General features: G+C 38.8%; 1 protein-coding gene and 2 pseudogenes across 7 annotated transcripts in view; all 3 read left to right on the top strand.

Annotated features, from left to right (window-relative positions):
- The window catches only part of SGIP1 (SH3GL interacting endocytic adaptor 1), a 245,007-nt gene that overhangs the window by 9,655 nt on the left and 218,903 nt on the right, over positions 1–16,449 (top strand). The gene's annotated exons all lie outside the window — the stretch shown is intronic.
- On the top strand, positions 9,225–10,909 carry LOC143649141 (golgin subfamily A member 2 pseudogene; annotated as a pseudogene).
- LOC143649140 (golgin subfamily A member 2 pseudogene) lies at positions 10,800–12,852 on the top strand (annotated as a pseudogene).

Raw genomic sequence — 16,449 nt, 5'->3', positions numbered from 1 at the left:
GGATGGTTGTACAGGGCATGGGGTGGAGCATACAGTATGGTGATTTGTTTCAGGGCAGGCATAGTCACAGGTTGGGGATGTTATGCTGATGCTTGTGAACGTGGGTGCCCAGTGGCCAGGGAGAATGTAGTTGTGTGGGTGCACCAGTCTGGGGGGCATAACACTAGTGTGCACTTGTAGCCCTTTGTGCACATGCGTAGAGCCATGGCAGCGGTCTGCATTACACTTTCATGGATTGGGGGCAGATGTGACCCAGCTGTGCATCTCCTTTACTTTTTGTACATTTATTCTTTTGCTTCTAACAGCTCATGTTAAATACTTCATCCATAATTTCAAATCTTCTTTTCTGAAATAAACTTTAAAGTTATAAATTTCTCTTGAAATACAGCTTTAGCTGCATTACAGACATTTTGATATGTTGGAAGTTTCTATTAGTGTATTATTCTAAATATTTTTAAAATTTCAGTTTTGACTTTTTATTTATTTATTACTTATTTCGACAGGAACTATTTGAAGTGTACTTTTTAACTTCCAAATATTTGTTTTTGTTTTTCCCTAATTATCTTTTCATTATTTATCTCTCTTTTATTATTAGAGAAGTTATAAATTTACAAAACAATCATGCATAATATATAGGATCCCTGTACACTACCCAACCACCAATGCCTTTAATTGTTGGAATAATTATCATTGATGATAGAACTTTTTTTATACTGGTACTATTTTTGAATACTAGTTGCTTTGTTATAATTGATGAAAGATTATTAAAATAGTTCTATCTTTAATCTATTGTTTATATTAGGTGAATTTTTGTCCTTTTACCATCCTATTACTATACCCTTGTATTAGTACCATACATTTGTTATAATTCATGAAATACCATTCCCATACTTGTGCTAATAAGTATAATCCATATTCTACAATATAGTCCACTGTGTTGCACAATACTGTTTTATCTTTAATGTTTTATTTTTTTATTTTTTTAATTTATTTTATTTTTTACTTTTTTATTAATTAAAAAAATTAACAAACGAAACATAAAGATATCATTCCATTCTACATATACAATCAGTAATTCTTAATATCATCACATAGTTGCATATTCATCATTTCTTAGAACATTTGCATTGATTTAGAAAAAGAAATAAAAAGACAACAGAAAAAGAAATAAAACGATAACAGAGAAAAAAAAAGATTATACATACCATACCCCTTACCCCTCGCTTTCATTTACCACTAGCATTTCAAATTAAATTTATTTTAACATTTGTTCCCCCTATTATTTATTTTTATTTCATATGTTCTACTCTTCTGTTGATATAGTAGCTAAAAGGAGCATCAGACACAAGGTTTTCACATTCACAGAGTCTCATTGTGAAAGCTATATCATTGTTCAATTATCATCAAGAAACATGGCTACTGGAACACAGCTCCACCCTTTCAGGCAGTTCCCTCCAGCCTCTCCACTACATCTTGAACAACAAGGTGATATCTACTTAATGCATAAGAATAACCTCCAGGATAACCTCTCGACTCTGTTTGGAATCTCCCAGTCATCGACACTTAGTCTCATTCCACTCCTCCCCCTTTGGTTGAGAAGTTTCTCCCAATTCCTTGATGTTAATTCTCAGCTCATTCTAGGGTTTTTCTCAGTCCCTTGATGCTGAGTCTCAGCTCATTCCAGGATCTCCGTCCCACACTGCCAGGAAGGTCCACACCCCTGGGAGCCATGTCCCAAGCAGAGAGGGGGAGAGTGGTGAGACCGCTCTTCATGTTGGCTGGAGAGAGAGGCCACATCTGAGCAACAAAAGAGGATTTCTTGGGGGTGACTCTTAGGCCTAAATTTTAAGTAGACTTGACCTATCCTTTGTGGGGTTAAGTTTCATGTGAACAAACCCCAAGAGTGGGGGCCCAGCCTACAGCTTTGGCTGTCCACACTGCTTGCGAGAACATCAAGAACTCAACCTGGGGAAGTTGAACCTCTCCCCACTCTCCCCATTCCCCGAAGGGGGCCTGAAAACACCTTTCCAGTCACTGATCAAATCACTCTGGGATACATCAGGGCACCACTCTGGACAAACCAACAAAATCTTCTTTAATTTTTATTCTAGTATTACATAAATACTGAAGTTTCTTTTTTTACCCACTTTCACCTGTAGAGTTCAGTGCTGTTGATTACACTCACGGTAATGTGCTACAATCACCACCATCCATTTCCAAACCTTTACCATCAGCCTAAATAGAAAAATCTGTAAAAATTAAGCATCAACTCCCCATTCTTTAACCCCAATCTATCTCCTGGTAACCTATTTTCTGTATTCTAACTCTATGATTTTGCTTATTATAATTAGTTCATATTAGTGAGACTATACAATTGTGGATAATGCCACCATGAATATCAGCATGCTATTATCTGTTCAAGTTCCTCCTGTCAGTGCCTCTGGGTATATATACCCAGTAGTGAAATTACCAAATCATATGGTAATTCTATTCATAGCTTTCTGAGGAATTGCCGAACTGTGTTCAACAGCAGCTGCATCATTTCACATTCCCACCAGCAAAGGACAAGTGTTCCTATTTCTCCACATCTTCTTCAAAACTTGTAGTTTTCAGGGTTTTTTTGTAGCAGCCATTTTAGCAGGTGAGAGGTGATATCTCATTGTGGTTTTGATTTGCATTTCCCTAATAGCTAGGAAAGTTGAACATCTTTTCATGTGCTTTTAGCCATTTGTGTTTCCTCTTTGGAGAAATGTTTACTCAAGACTTTTGCCCATTTTTTAATTGGGTTGCTTGTCTTTATATTTGGGGAGGTATGGTTTCTTTATATATTCTGGAATTAAACCCTTATAAGATATGTGGTTTCCAAATGTTTTCTCTGATTGAATAGGGTGTCTTTTCACTTTCTTGACAAAAGTCCCTTGAGGCACAAAGGTTTCTAATTTTTACGAGATTCCATTTATCTGTTTTTATTTTTTTGCTTGTGCTTTGGGTACAAAGTCTAAGAAAATATTGTCTACTACAAGATCTTAAAGATGCTTCCATATATTTTTTTTTTTTGGGAATTTTATAGTCCGGGTTATATTCAGGTCTTTGATCCATTTTGAGTTAAATTTTGTAAATGGTGTGAATAGGGGAATCTTATTTTTTGCAACATGGATACCCAGTTCTCCCAGTAGCATCTGTTGAAGAGCCTATTCTTTTCCAGTTGAGTAGACTTGGTAGCCTTGACAAATATTAATTGGCCATAGATATGAGGGTCTATTTCTGAACTCTCAATTCTATTCCATTGGTCAATATATCTATCCTTATGCCAGTACCATGTTGTTTTGACCACTGTGGCTTTGTAATATGCCTTAAAGTCAGGAAATGTGAGTCCTCCAACTTCTTCTTCTTCAAGATATTTTTGACTATCTGGAGCCCTTTATCCTTCCAAATAAATTTGATAATTGGCTTTTACACTTTTGCAAATAAGGCTGTTTTAATTTTGATTTGAATTGCATTGAATCTGTAAATCAGTTTGAGTAGAACTGACATCTTAATGATGTTAAGTCTTCTAATCCATGAGGAATGTCTTTACATTTATTAAAGTTGTCTTTGATTTCTTTTAACAATGTTTTATAGTTTTCTGTGTATAAGTCCTTTACATCCTTGGTTAAATTTATTCCTAGATATTTGATTCTTTTAGTGGCTATTGTAAATGTTATTTTTTCCTTTATTTCCCCCTCAGATTGCTCATTAATACTGTGTTTTGTGTGTTGATCTTGGATCCTGCCACTTGCTGAGCTCATTTATTAAGTTTAGTAACTTCGTGTAGATATATTGGGACTTTCTATACAGAGTTTCATGTCATCTGCAAATAGTGAAAGTTTTAATATTTTGTTTCCAATTTGGATGTTTTTATTCCTTTTTCTTGCCTTACTTCTCTGTATAGAACTTCTAGCATAAATTTACAATAAAAGTGGCGACTATGAGCATCCTTGTTTTGTTCCAGATCTTAGAGGAAAAGCTTTCAGTCTTTTACCATTGAGTACAATGTTAACTGTTCTCTTTCATATGTGCCTGTTTAATTTGCTAATAATGCTGGAATGCAACATACCAGAAAAATGGATCAACATTTTATAAAGGGGATTTATTAAGTTACAAGTTTACAATGCCAAGGGCTTAAAAATATCCAAAGGAAGGATACAGAGAAAGATAACTTCACTCCAAAGAAAGACCAATGTCTATCACATGGGAGGGCACCTGCCTGGCTCTGCTAGTCCTGGTTTCAAGTTCCATTGTTTCCAGCTTCTTATTTCAGTGGCTTCCTCTCTAAGAATCTGTGGGACCTTTCTTCTGTGTGTGTGTGTGTCAGTTCTTATATAGATTCCAATAAACTTAATAAGACCCACTTTGCTTGGGCATGTTCACATTGCCATCTAATCAAAAGGTACCACCCATAACTGGGTGGGTTGCATCTCCATGGAAACAACACAATCAAAAGACTGACAGTAGGTCTGCACCCATAAGATTGGATTGAGAATAAAAAAACGTAGCTTTTCTGGGGCATATAGCAGTTTTAAACCAGCACAATGTCCTTTATCATCTTGAGGAAATTTCCTTCTATTCTTATTTTTTGAAGCGGTTTTTTTTTTTGACAAAAATAAAAAGAATGCTGGATTTTGTCAAACATCTTTTCACATTTTGTTAATGTGGTGTATTGCATTAATTTATTTTCTTCTATGAATCACCCTCACACACCTGGGATAGAAAACATTTGATCATGGTGTATAATTATTTTAATTTGCATTTAATTGTATTCTCAAGTATTTTACTGAGGGTATTTGCATCTATATTAGTATCTGTTAGTATCTTTCTCTGGCTTGGTATTAGGGTGCTATTGGCCTCATAGGATGAGTTATTAGTACTCTCTCCTCTTTAATTTTTTGGAAGAGTTTGAGCAAGATTGGTGCTAATGGTTCCCATTCTGCCATCATCCCTAGAAGTGCCCCACTATCAATTTATTTCTTAATTTTGATTTTTGTCCTCTTGATCTATTAATTCTTAGAGAGATACATAAAGTTTTTCCTTTTTAATAGTATGTTTATCCATTTTTCCTTAAATATTTGTTAACTTGCCTTATTTATATTTAATCTATGTTATTAGCTGCATAGAAGTTTAAAATTATTATATCTTCAATGAGTATAAAAATTTATTGACTCCTTTATGCATGGTATTTTTTTTTACTTTAATGTACATTTTGTTTAATATTATTCTAGCAAGCCCAATTTTATTTTGGTTAATACTTGTTTGGTGTATTTGTTTTTATCCATTTTTTTCTAACTTCTTGATTTTTCTCCCTTATTACGTTGTTTTATTTTTCTGGATGCTGTTCACATAATTTCTGTCTTTTTGCTCCCTCCTTCTTTTTTTCTCTCCCTCTGTCCACCCCTGCACCCCTCATTCTTTTTCCTTCTTTCCTCTCTCTCTCTTTCTTTTTTTCTCAGTTTCCCTTGAAATTCTAACACTTTTATTATAACAGAAAATACTATTTATTTATCAATATTTGTTTCCTATTAATTTGTTATAACAGAAGTTTAAGCTCTGCACAAGGCTCCCAAAAATAGTGTGCATTGAGATCTGTGCACTGCACTGCCACATTCACCCCCGCAGCTGGCCACCCACACTCACAGGCACCAGTGTAGCATGCCCAACCTGTGCCTATATCTGCACTGAAATGCATCACTGTACTATTGTGTCCTGCCCTGTGCCCTGCATCCTACTGCATGTCCATCCCACAAACACAAGGCTTTAGACTACTAAAGGAAATCACCTTCCAAAGTAAACCTAAATCAAGATATTTAGATACCATGAAAACAACAGAAGATCTCTAAGCATATTACAATGCAAAAAGATAAAGCCCAGCCTAACATCCAAATTAAAACACCAGAGGAGATAGACATTGGAAGAACTAATAAAAAATTTCACACAACTCTACTAAGTAAAATAAGTGGGATAAAGAATAAAGGAGGTCAAGAAGACACTACAAGAGCATAAAGAGGAATTTGAAAGCATAAATAGAAAAATAGTAGATATCACAGAGATTAAAGATGCTGTAGACCAAATAAAAAACATTCTAGAGACATACAACAGCAGATTTGATGAGGCTGAAAAAAGAATAAGTGAACTAGAGGACAGGACAACTGATTTCAAACACTCAAAACAGCAAATGGCAAAAAAAACGATGGAAAATTTTGACATGGATCCCAGGGAAATGATGGACAAAACAAAGGACACAAATATAAGAATCATTGTTGTCCCAGAAGAAGAAGAAAAGAGTAAAGGGCTACAAAAAAAGTAGTTGAGAATATAATAGGGGGAAACTTCCCAACCCTTATAGCGGACGTAAATATACAAATCAAAGAAGCTCAACAAACTCCTAATAGAATAAATCCAACTAGACCTTCCCCAAGACACATACTAATCAGTCTGTGTTGAAGAGAAGCAGAAAATCCTGAAAGCAGCAAGTGAAAAACAACCTACTACATACAAGGGAAACCACATAAGACTAAGTTCAGACTATTCAACTGGCACCATGAAGGCGAGAAAGAAGTGGCATGATATATTTAAGATTTTAAAAGAGAAAGACTTCCAGCCAAGAATTCCATACCCAGCCAAATTGTTCTTCAAAACTGAGGGACAGATTAAAATTTTCATAGACAAACAAATCCTGAAAGAATTAGTCAATAAGAGACTGGCTCTACAAGAAATACTAAAAGGCATTCTGCCAGTTGAAAAAAAAAAAAAAAAGACAGGAGAGGGAGACCTGGAAGAGGGCGCACAGAATTGAATTACCAGTAAAAGTAATTTAAAGAATACAAAGAGAAAAAAGGAAAAGAATATGTAGATCTGGCAAATAAAATCCAAAGGATAAGATGATGGATTCAAGAATTACCTTTTTAGTAATAACTTGAAGACTAACAGACTAATTTTACCAATTAAAAGATATAGATTGGCAGAATAGATTAAGAAATATAGTCCAGCTATATGCTGTTTACAAGAGACTCATCTTAGATACAAGAATACAAATACACTGAAAGTGAAAGGATGGAGAAAGATGTTCCACACAAATTGTAACCAAAAGAAAGCAGAAGTAGCTATACTAATATCAGACAAAATAGACTTTAAATGTAAAGACATCATAAGAGACAAAGAAGGACACTATTAATAAAAGGGGCAATTCACTGAGAAGAAATAACAATCATAAATGTTTATGCTCCCAATCAAGGAGCTCCAAAGTACATGATGCTGACATTGGCAAAACTGAAGGGAGTGATAGATATTTCAACAATAATAATAGGAGACTTCAACACACCACTCTCCTCTTTATATAGAACAACCAGACAGAAGATCAACAAAGAAACAGAGAAGTTAAACAGCTTGGTAAAAATGAATTAGACCTAACAGACATATATATGTCATTGCACCCCAAAGCACCAGGATATACATTCTTCTCTGGTGTTCATGGAACATTCTCCAAGATAGATCATATGCTGGGACACAGAACAGGTCTTCATAAATTTTAAAACATTGGAATTATTCACAGCACTTTCTCAGATCACAGTGGAATGAAGCTAGATCTCAGTACCCACCAAAGAATGAGGATATTCACAAATATTTGGAGATTAAATAACACACTCTTAAACAACCAGTGGGTCAAAGAAGAAATTGCTGGAGAAATCAGTAGCTATCTGGAGATGAATGAAAATGAGAGTACAACATATCAGAACTTATGGAATGCAAGAAAGGCTGTGCTGAGAGGAAAACTTAGTGTCCTAAATGCCTATATTAAAAAACAAGAAAGAGCAAAAATCGAGGAATTAACTGCTCACTTGGAGGAATCTGAAAAAGAACAGTAAACTAACCTGAAAACAAATAGAAGGAAACAAAGATTGAAGCAGAGTTAAATGAATGGGAGAACAAAAGAACAATAGAAAGAATCAATAAAACCAAAAGTTGGTTCTTTGAGAAAATCAATAAAACTGATGGGCCACTAGTAAGACTGACAAAGAAAAAAAGAGAGAAAATGCAAATAAACAGAATCAGAAATGACAAACTGTGCATTACCACAGATCCTGAAGAAATAAAATAAATCATAAGAGGATACTATAAACAACTGTATGCCAACAAACTAGACAGCTTTGATGAAATGGACAAATTCCTAGAAACACAAGCAAGCTATACTGACTCAGAAAGAAATAGAAAATATCAACAAACCAATACAAGTAAAGAGATTCAATCATATGTATACAATTTTATTCACCATTCTACTACTTAGTCGGTGCATCCTCCAGCCACTGTGGTCATAAAACTGGGGTCATACTGTATCTATCCTTTTATTTCTGGCTTATTTCACTCAGCATCATGTTCTCAAGGCTCATCCATCTTTTCATGTGCTTCAGGATATCATTTCATCTTACTGCTGCTAATATTCCATTATATGTGTATACATTTTGTTATTCCACTCATCTGTTGATGGGTATTTGGATACCATCTTTTGGATTTCCATCTTTTAGTGACCATGAATGGACTGCTATGAACATCAGCGTGCAAATATCTGTTTGTGTCACTGCTTTCAGCTCTTCTGGGTATATTCTGAGTAGTGCTATTGCTGGGTCATAGGGCAACCCAATATTTAGTTTCCCATGGAACTGCCAAACTGTCTTCCATAAAGGTTACACCATTGTACATTCCCACCAGCAGTATTTATAAAGTATTTATAATCAATGTATAATGTTCACATGCATAATGAAACTCTATAAATCAATTACATTTCACAGAAAAGGATATGGAAATAATTTTAATATATATTTTAAAACTTTTCTCAATTAAAATGAGAAAAAGACACTTTTAAACTACAATGAGATATCATCATTCATCTACTTTATTGACAAATATAAAAAATGTTTGATATACATTGTGTGAGTAAGGAAGGGGCTCTGATGGGGAGGGCAAGTCTGGGGGATGGTGGAGCAGGGCTGGGGAGGGGTGGGAAAGGCTGGACCAGCTGCAGACATAGGAGAAGGACTGTGCAGGGCTGAGCCTTTCCTGTTCTTGATCCTTGCCTACCTCCTGTGCCCAGAACCCAGCCCATGTCTCAGGGGAGTCTACAGTGGAGGAAGGTCCAGGGCCAGAGGCAGAGATGGGCCTCAGGGCTGTGGAGTAACTGACATCCTGCATGGGAAATGAAGAGTTGCCAAGATGGGAATTGCGTGTACCCTGAGGGGGGCCCACCTGGGAGTGGGAGGAGGGAGCAGCTGTGTCCCTCCAAAGGGGTAGAAGGAGACAGCTATTGGCCCCGCCCCTTGGAGGTGGGCAGAGACAACGGTTGCACCCCTCCCCCCACAGTGGGTGGAGACACTCTGCAGCCAGCCTTCATTGTGAGTTCACCCTCCAGGTCCCGCCCACAACTGAGTGGCCCCACCCCTTTCCCTTTCAATCTTCTCATCACCCAATAGGCTGGAAGACTGAGGCCACACCCACATTCCATGCTGCCTAGCACCACCCTGGTCTCTTCCTTCTCTGCCTCAGTCCCACATTGGTGCAGTAGCTAGCAGATGCACGTTTACAGTGGTTGCTGGATTCAATGGTGTCACTCCCCTGGCCCATTCCCCTGTCCAAGATGTCAGAAGAAGCCCGACGGCAGAAATTGGCTGTGCTCAGAAAAAAGTTTCACGCAATTCCCCTTCCTGAGATGTCAGAAGAAACCCGACAGCAGAAATTGGCCTCAGCCAGAAAATGTTATGTGAATTTCAGCTGAAAAATAATCTTCCCATTCCACCAAGAGTGAAGAGGGGAAAAAAGGTACGAAATGCCCTGAAACACCAGCGTTGGGTGGCCACTCACCTGGGGATGTGCCCAAAGACCGCACCACTCCGGCTTCACCTGCCGATGACACCACCCCTCCTGGCAGTGTCCATCTCACCTGTGCTAGTTCCCCATGTACTAGTGGCATGGCATCACCTAACAGCTATGATGCCAAAAATGGTCCTCTTCCTTTGGGGAGAAACAAGACTCATCATCAACTGAGAGCCTGCAACAGATTTCATGACCCCTTCATGGGTTCATGCCTGAGTCCTCATCCAACATCAGCAGAAAGGACCAGACATCCTCAAATGACATGAAGAATCTAGAGAGCCGATACCAAGAGCCATCACTAGCCCTGGATTCCAGCAGTCCTACACACCACACAATTAACTCATAAAGAAGATACCAGAGTTGAACCAAGAAAAACAAGTTGCTTTTTATCAATTTGAGAAAGTCAAACAAGAGTTTGAACAAAAGTTGATGAAGGAGTAAGGAGCTCTAAGACAACAGCTGCAAGAACACACTCAGACAATTGGGATTCTAGTATGAGAGGTCTGAGTTACACACAGCCCTTATGCACACTCAACAGGCTTTCAGGCAGAAAGCAGGAGAGGCAGAGGATCTTGTAAGTCTCTTATAGTCTTCAAGGCGACGTGTAAGTGAGCTGGAGCAGAAGCTATCCTCTTTGTCTCCACTCAGCAGAAGCAGGTGGACAAGACCAACCAAAAGCTAACTGAAGAACATGATAGCCTGAAAGTAGAGTTCTACAAACAAAGCAAAAGCAATGAGGCCTGAAGCAATGTAACTCAGAACTAGAAGAGAAAGTACAAGTTTTGCTCATGGAGAAGTCAGTCATGCAGCAAGGGATGGAGGAGCTGCACAAGATGCTGCAGATGAGAGAACTTCCAGAACCATCACCACTGCAACCTGGAGATCTTAATGACAACCAGTAGTTACAGCAGGCCCTGGAGGAGCAGGCACCCCAACCCCAGAAGCCCCCAGCTGGGCCCTCTGAGATGGAATGGTGGCTGCAAGCAGAAATTAGCAAGCTGTAGAAGAAGCTAGAGCACCTAGCAGGGCAGCTGCTGGCCCAGGTGAAGGACATTGAGGGCCTAAGTTGTCTGAATCAGGAGCAGGAGGTGAGGCTGCTGCAGCTGGAGCAGGAAGCTGAGCTCTGGGAAGAGCAGGCAGCAGATCGCAGACACATTCTGGAGACCATGGAGAGCGTCCACGTCACCATCAGCCACACTCTGTCCCAAAACCATGAGCTCAAGGAGCAGCTGGAAGATCTACAGAATGGCTTTATCAGGCTGAGCAATGAAAAATGGAGGTAACCAATGCCCTGCATTCAGAACAGTATGTTAAGAAAGAGCTGGAGAAGAAGCTGGGAGAGCTGCAGGAACACCTGGCAGAGCTCAGAGAGATGAGGGAATTCAAGAGCAAAGAGGTTCAGGCTTTGCAAGAGCAGCGTGACCAATACCTGAGCCACCTGCAGCAGTATATAGTTGCCTGTCAGCAGCTCGTGGCTGCCTATCAGCAGCTAGCCACCGAGGAGGAGATGCTGCAAAAGCAGTTAGAGCTGCAGACCCAGCTAGTGGAAAAGCTATGGCACGAGGATATTCAGAGCAAGGCGATGGCTGAGATGATGTGCCAGGAATTGCAGGGGACTCAGGAGTGCCTGGAAGCTGCCAACCAACAGAACCAACAACTTAGGCCCAGTTGGACACTCCTGACCCTGCCTGGGGAAGGGAATGCCATAGAGAGTGAGCAAGCAGATGAAGAGGAGCAGCATCCAGAGCTGAGCATCCCTGAAGACCTAGACAGTCAAGAGACCATGGTGGCATTTTTCAAATCGGCCATAGCTAGTGCTGAAGAAGAGTGGGCATATCTGCGGAGGCAGCTGAAGGGGCAAAAGCTATGCTGCCAGCACCTGGCTTGCCAGGTGACCTCATCTCAGCGTGAACCAGAGGTGCCTCCTCCCACAGGGACCAGTGGGGGAAATGTATCAGGGGACATTAATCAGGCTCTGCAAGGGGCTATGAAGAAACTGCAGCACTGCTTTGCAGAAATTACACAAGAGAAACTAGATTTGAAGGATAGGATGGAAGAGCTGGAGCATCACTGCCTGCAGCTATCTGGAGAGATAGATGCAATTGGTGAGTGCATCACCTTCTACCAAAATCAGAGGGCAGTAATGAAGGAGCATCACCGTGTAAAGGAGGAGAACATTAACCGCTTAGCAAATGACAAGGAAGATATGAAGGAGAAACTGCTCGAGATGCAGGAGCTCAACAAAACACCTGTTGGTGAGTGCAAAGGACAGCATGGGAAGTTTCTGGCAGCTTGCCCAGAGCTTTGCTGGTCAGGCCACAACAGTGTCCCCAGGCCCCCTGGAGCTTGGAGCCAACAACAGCCAGAACCTTCATGAGGGGAACCTGGCAAATGATGTGGGACCTGTAAAGGGAGAGGCCCTCCAAGGCCAAACTGTTCCAGAGACTCCCACTGCCCAGCAGAAAATGCAACTGCTATGTGATACTCAATACCCCCAGGGTCACCATGGCCTGGGCGATAATCCCAGCATCCCCTTCTTCTACCAGGCTGAGGAGTATGCAGAAGTGAAGGTTCTGGTCATCTAAGCCTGTCTCTGGCTGGCAAAACCTCGGGAACTGGGGCCGGGGGCTAGGCCCCCACTTTTTCCCTAACATTCCTTCTCCATCCCTTTCTACCCCCCTTTCCTACCACTCTTTATTCATAGAGTAGCTAGGTGGGGCCCCTGAGGGGCTCTGTTGTGCCTCATAGTTCCCTTCTACCTTGGTCAGGATAGGACTACATTTTAATTTCTGGGGTGTGAATATTTAGCTCCAACAAAATTTAAAAAAAAAACAATCAAACACAAAGAAATAAAAAATAAATTAATTGGGCGGGCCACGGTGGCTCAGCAGGTAAGAATGCTTGCCTGCCAAACCCAAGGACCCGGGTTCGATTCCTGGTGCCTGCCCCTGTTTAAAAAAAAAAAAGATTAATTAACTAAATGTTTTTAAAATTAAAAAAAAAAAACTTAAAAAATGTATATATAAAAAAGGCAAGGCATTTTCTTGTAAAAACCTGCTTGGTAAAGTAAGGCCTTTCAATTTCCAGGTAGAAGTATTATTGAGGTGCAATTCAAGAATTAATGGGGATGAGCTGTAGGCTTCCTTCCACAGTAGAATGAGCATAATAATTTTGTCATTTGGAATAAAGAGGAAGACTTGACCTCATAAACTCTCATGCCCAGAACTAGCAATCTGTCACCTTGGAACAAAATGCAAAAATATAGCTATCCAGAGGCTCATGTGTAGCCTTTAAGAAATATAAAACAGAAAAATATAGAATATTATATTTTTAATTCTTTAAATAAGAATAATACCATGTCTTTTTGAGAAGCCCAAAATACTGTTATAAATTAAAATAAGACATTTTCAATAGAGGTAAAAAAAAAAGAAAAGAACAAAAAAAATGTTTTAAAAATCACAAAGACAAAATTTAAATTTAAATTTAAAAAAACATAATAAAAAGAAAAGAGGCACAGGCTCAATAAATGTAGCTAATTTTGAAGAACTACCTCTTTGAAGGAGCCATGCACATGGCTGGCCTTCACACCCTCTACCTAGTTCGTAGGGACTCATCCATCCCCTGTTCAGAGGGGCAGATTCAGTCTTTATTCTGAGGGTCTCATATGTCCCCTCTTCAGAGGCACTGGTGGGGACACTGGTGCCACTTTCTTCAGCTTCCCTATGGGGCAGTATTTACACACTAATTTAGGCAAGGGCGTAGGCTGGTGGTGAGATTGATGTCCCCTCAGAGTGTAAAGACTGTAACTCTGTGACATTTTGTATATCCTGGAGGCAGGACAGCCCCCTGTATAGTAGTGGGGGCAGGGTCTGGCTAATGGAGTCTGGCACTGCTTATTAGGGGGATGGGAAAACTTCTTTATTGGTATATGAAAAGCACAGAGGAAGGAGGTAGGAATAGGGTCTGCACCCTAGTGATAACAACTCGATTTATTAATACATGGTAAAGCACAGAGGAAGGAGGGGATAAGGTGTCGTACTCTAGTGATAACAACAGTTATTTTTATTTTATTTTACTTTTAATCCTGAATAAACGGATAGAGCCATCAAAGAAATGTTAAGTGAAAATGTAATGGATTTAGGTTTTTAATTTTTTTGCAAATATGCTCCCTTCCCTGTTACTCCATCACACCCTTCCCCAATAATCTGTATTCTGCTATCTCTGTGAATTTGCCATTTCTAGTAAATGCTGAAAAGTGTCATAACATTTCTGTCCTTGTGTGTCTTCCTTGTCTCACTGAACATGATATTTCAAGGTTCTGCCATGTTGCAGCATGTCTCATAGCTTCATCTTTTCTCATGGCCAAACAACATCCTGTTGTGTGCATGTACTCATTTTGTTCACCCATTCTTTTGTTGGTGGACATTTGTGCTCCACCTTTTGGCTATTGTGAATAGTGCTGCCATAAACACTGGTGTTCAAGTTAAAAAGTAATAATAAAAGGAACAAATCCTTTGCAACAGTTTTAAATAAAAGGCAGCCTTTAGGGTTTGATTTGGGGATGGCAAAAAATGTCAAAACTTGTCAGGTTTGAGTACTATGTTAAATAGGAAAATGGGTTATCTTGAAACAATAGCTGGTTCCTTATTTAACCAAAGTGACAACAAAATGTCTTCTAAATTAGTGGATAATAAGGTCAACCTAAACCTCAATAACAAATTTTATTATGATATGGCATAGATCCTCTGTCTTCTAGTCAGAGTACTCAGCTGGTTAAGCTTTTTATAATCCTTCATTAAGATCAGACCAATAATCTGTATTATTTTAACAGAGAAAATTAGACTTCTTTTTTTATGAATACGCAGTTCAACACAAAAATCTCTTATAATATACTGTAAACAAGCCTATCAGTTTTTTGGTTACCATCAGCTACAAGAAACAGAATTCCCTTTCACCACCTTCTACAACTTTCCATATTGATTCAGGTCTTGTCTGATACGTTGAAAGCAGATATATATGAAGCCACACTCCCCTAGACAAGCTTATCAACTTTTAGTCAGCATTGACCACCACAAATAAAATTCACTTCAAAAACCTTCCTCAACTTTCCATGTTCACCTAGGGTTTGCCCGCCACATTCTCAAGTACAAAGCTTCATTCCTTTCTTTAACAAAGCATATCCTGAATACTTTACATGCCCATTCACCTTAAATTACCAAAAAGATCTTCAATACTGTCTTAAGACATCCTACAAAATGCAATTATTTGTAGAAATAGTTTATCAAAATAATTTCATTAAACAGAAAATTACATTTTTACTATCTTCAACAACTAGTACATAAAATGCTCCTTTTTTCTACTGAAGGTTAAAAAATGATCTCTTTTTTGCATAATACCTTAAAATTTTGAACTTCAGCATCATTGAACTCTGAAAAAGATGCAATTCTTTTATTTCTACCAAGAATAATTCCAGGAAAAACTTCCATAGGTCTCAAGGACAGCTTTTCTCTTATTGAATGGAAATTTGACAATTAGATCTTATTCAATTCCCCCAACCTCAAAGACTATTTGTATTTTAATAATCTTTTTTTTTTTTTACTGTGGTTACCACTACAAGACCATTACTGGAAAAAAGTATTACAATTGAGGAAGTCTCTCAGAAGACACATGGCCTACTCCACAGCATTTCCTCCTTCCCTACCATTTCTATTCACCAGGCCCAGTAGAAAGAATTTTTTCTTCCTCATGCAAAAACATTTTTCAATTTTTGCATTTAGTCACTATCAGTGTCCACTCTAGGCATTCCTACATTAAACCATGTGGTGTTTATGGTCTATCTTTCCTTCTGGTTTCATATGTGCCCCCAGCCTCTATCATTCTTACATTCAGCTTCATTCAGCATACTCATATTATTGTGCCACAATCAGGTAGTACTGTGCTATCCATTTCTGAATTTTTACAATCAGTCCTGTTGCACAATCTGCATCCCTTCAGCTTCAATTACCCAATCTATACCCTATTGCCCTGTCCTAATAATCTCTGTTCTTAACAATGCCATATTGAAGGTGAATATGATTGAAATGGGATGTACAGTACCAGGCATCCCACTTATTAACTCTACAGTTATAAGTAAGTTCTCATGTGAACTATTTCACAAGTGGACAAAGAGTCAATAGTAGAGGGGTATATGGGGAAAACTAAAATTCCAAGCTGTGGCCAGTAGATAACAAGAGACCTCAACACTGCCACAGCAATACTGGCGGCAATCAATTGAGGGTGAGAGACAAAAGATAGGGCTAGTTTTTTAAACATTTTTCTGCATGTATTTTAAAATATAACATATATATACAAAGCAAAGACAAAAGCAATCATTTTCAAAGCACACTTCAACAAGTATTTACAGAACAGATCCCAGAATTTCTTATGGGCTTTCATTCAATGATCTCAGATTTTCCCTCTAGCTGCTCCAAAATATTGGAAGCTAGAAGGAGTGTTAATGTAGTGACTCAGAAGTCATACTCATTTGTTAAACCCTATTTTCTCTATCATATC

Source organism: Tamandua tetradactyla, chromosome 11 (genome assembly GCF_023851605.1).
Source record: "Tamandua tetradactyla isolate mTamTet1 chromosome 11, mTamTet1.pri, whole genome shotgun sequence".
NCBI classification, from domain to species: domain Eukaryota; kingdom Metazoa; phylum Chordata; class Mammalia; order Pilosa; family Myrmecophagidae; genus Tamandua; species Tamandua tetradactyla.
Note: the sequence above shows the minus strand (reverse complement) of the source record. Positions and strands in the feature narration are given on the sequence as shown.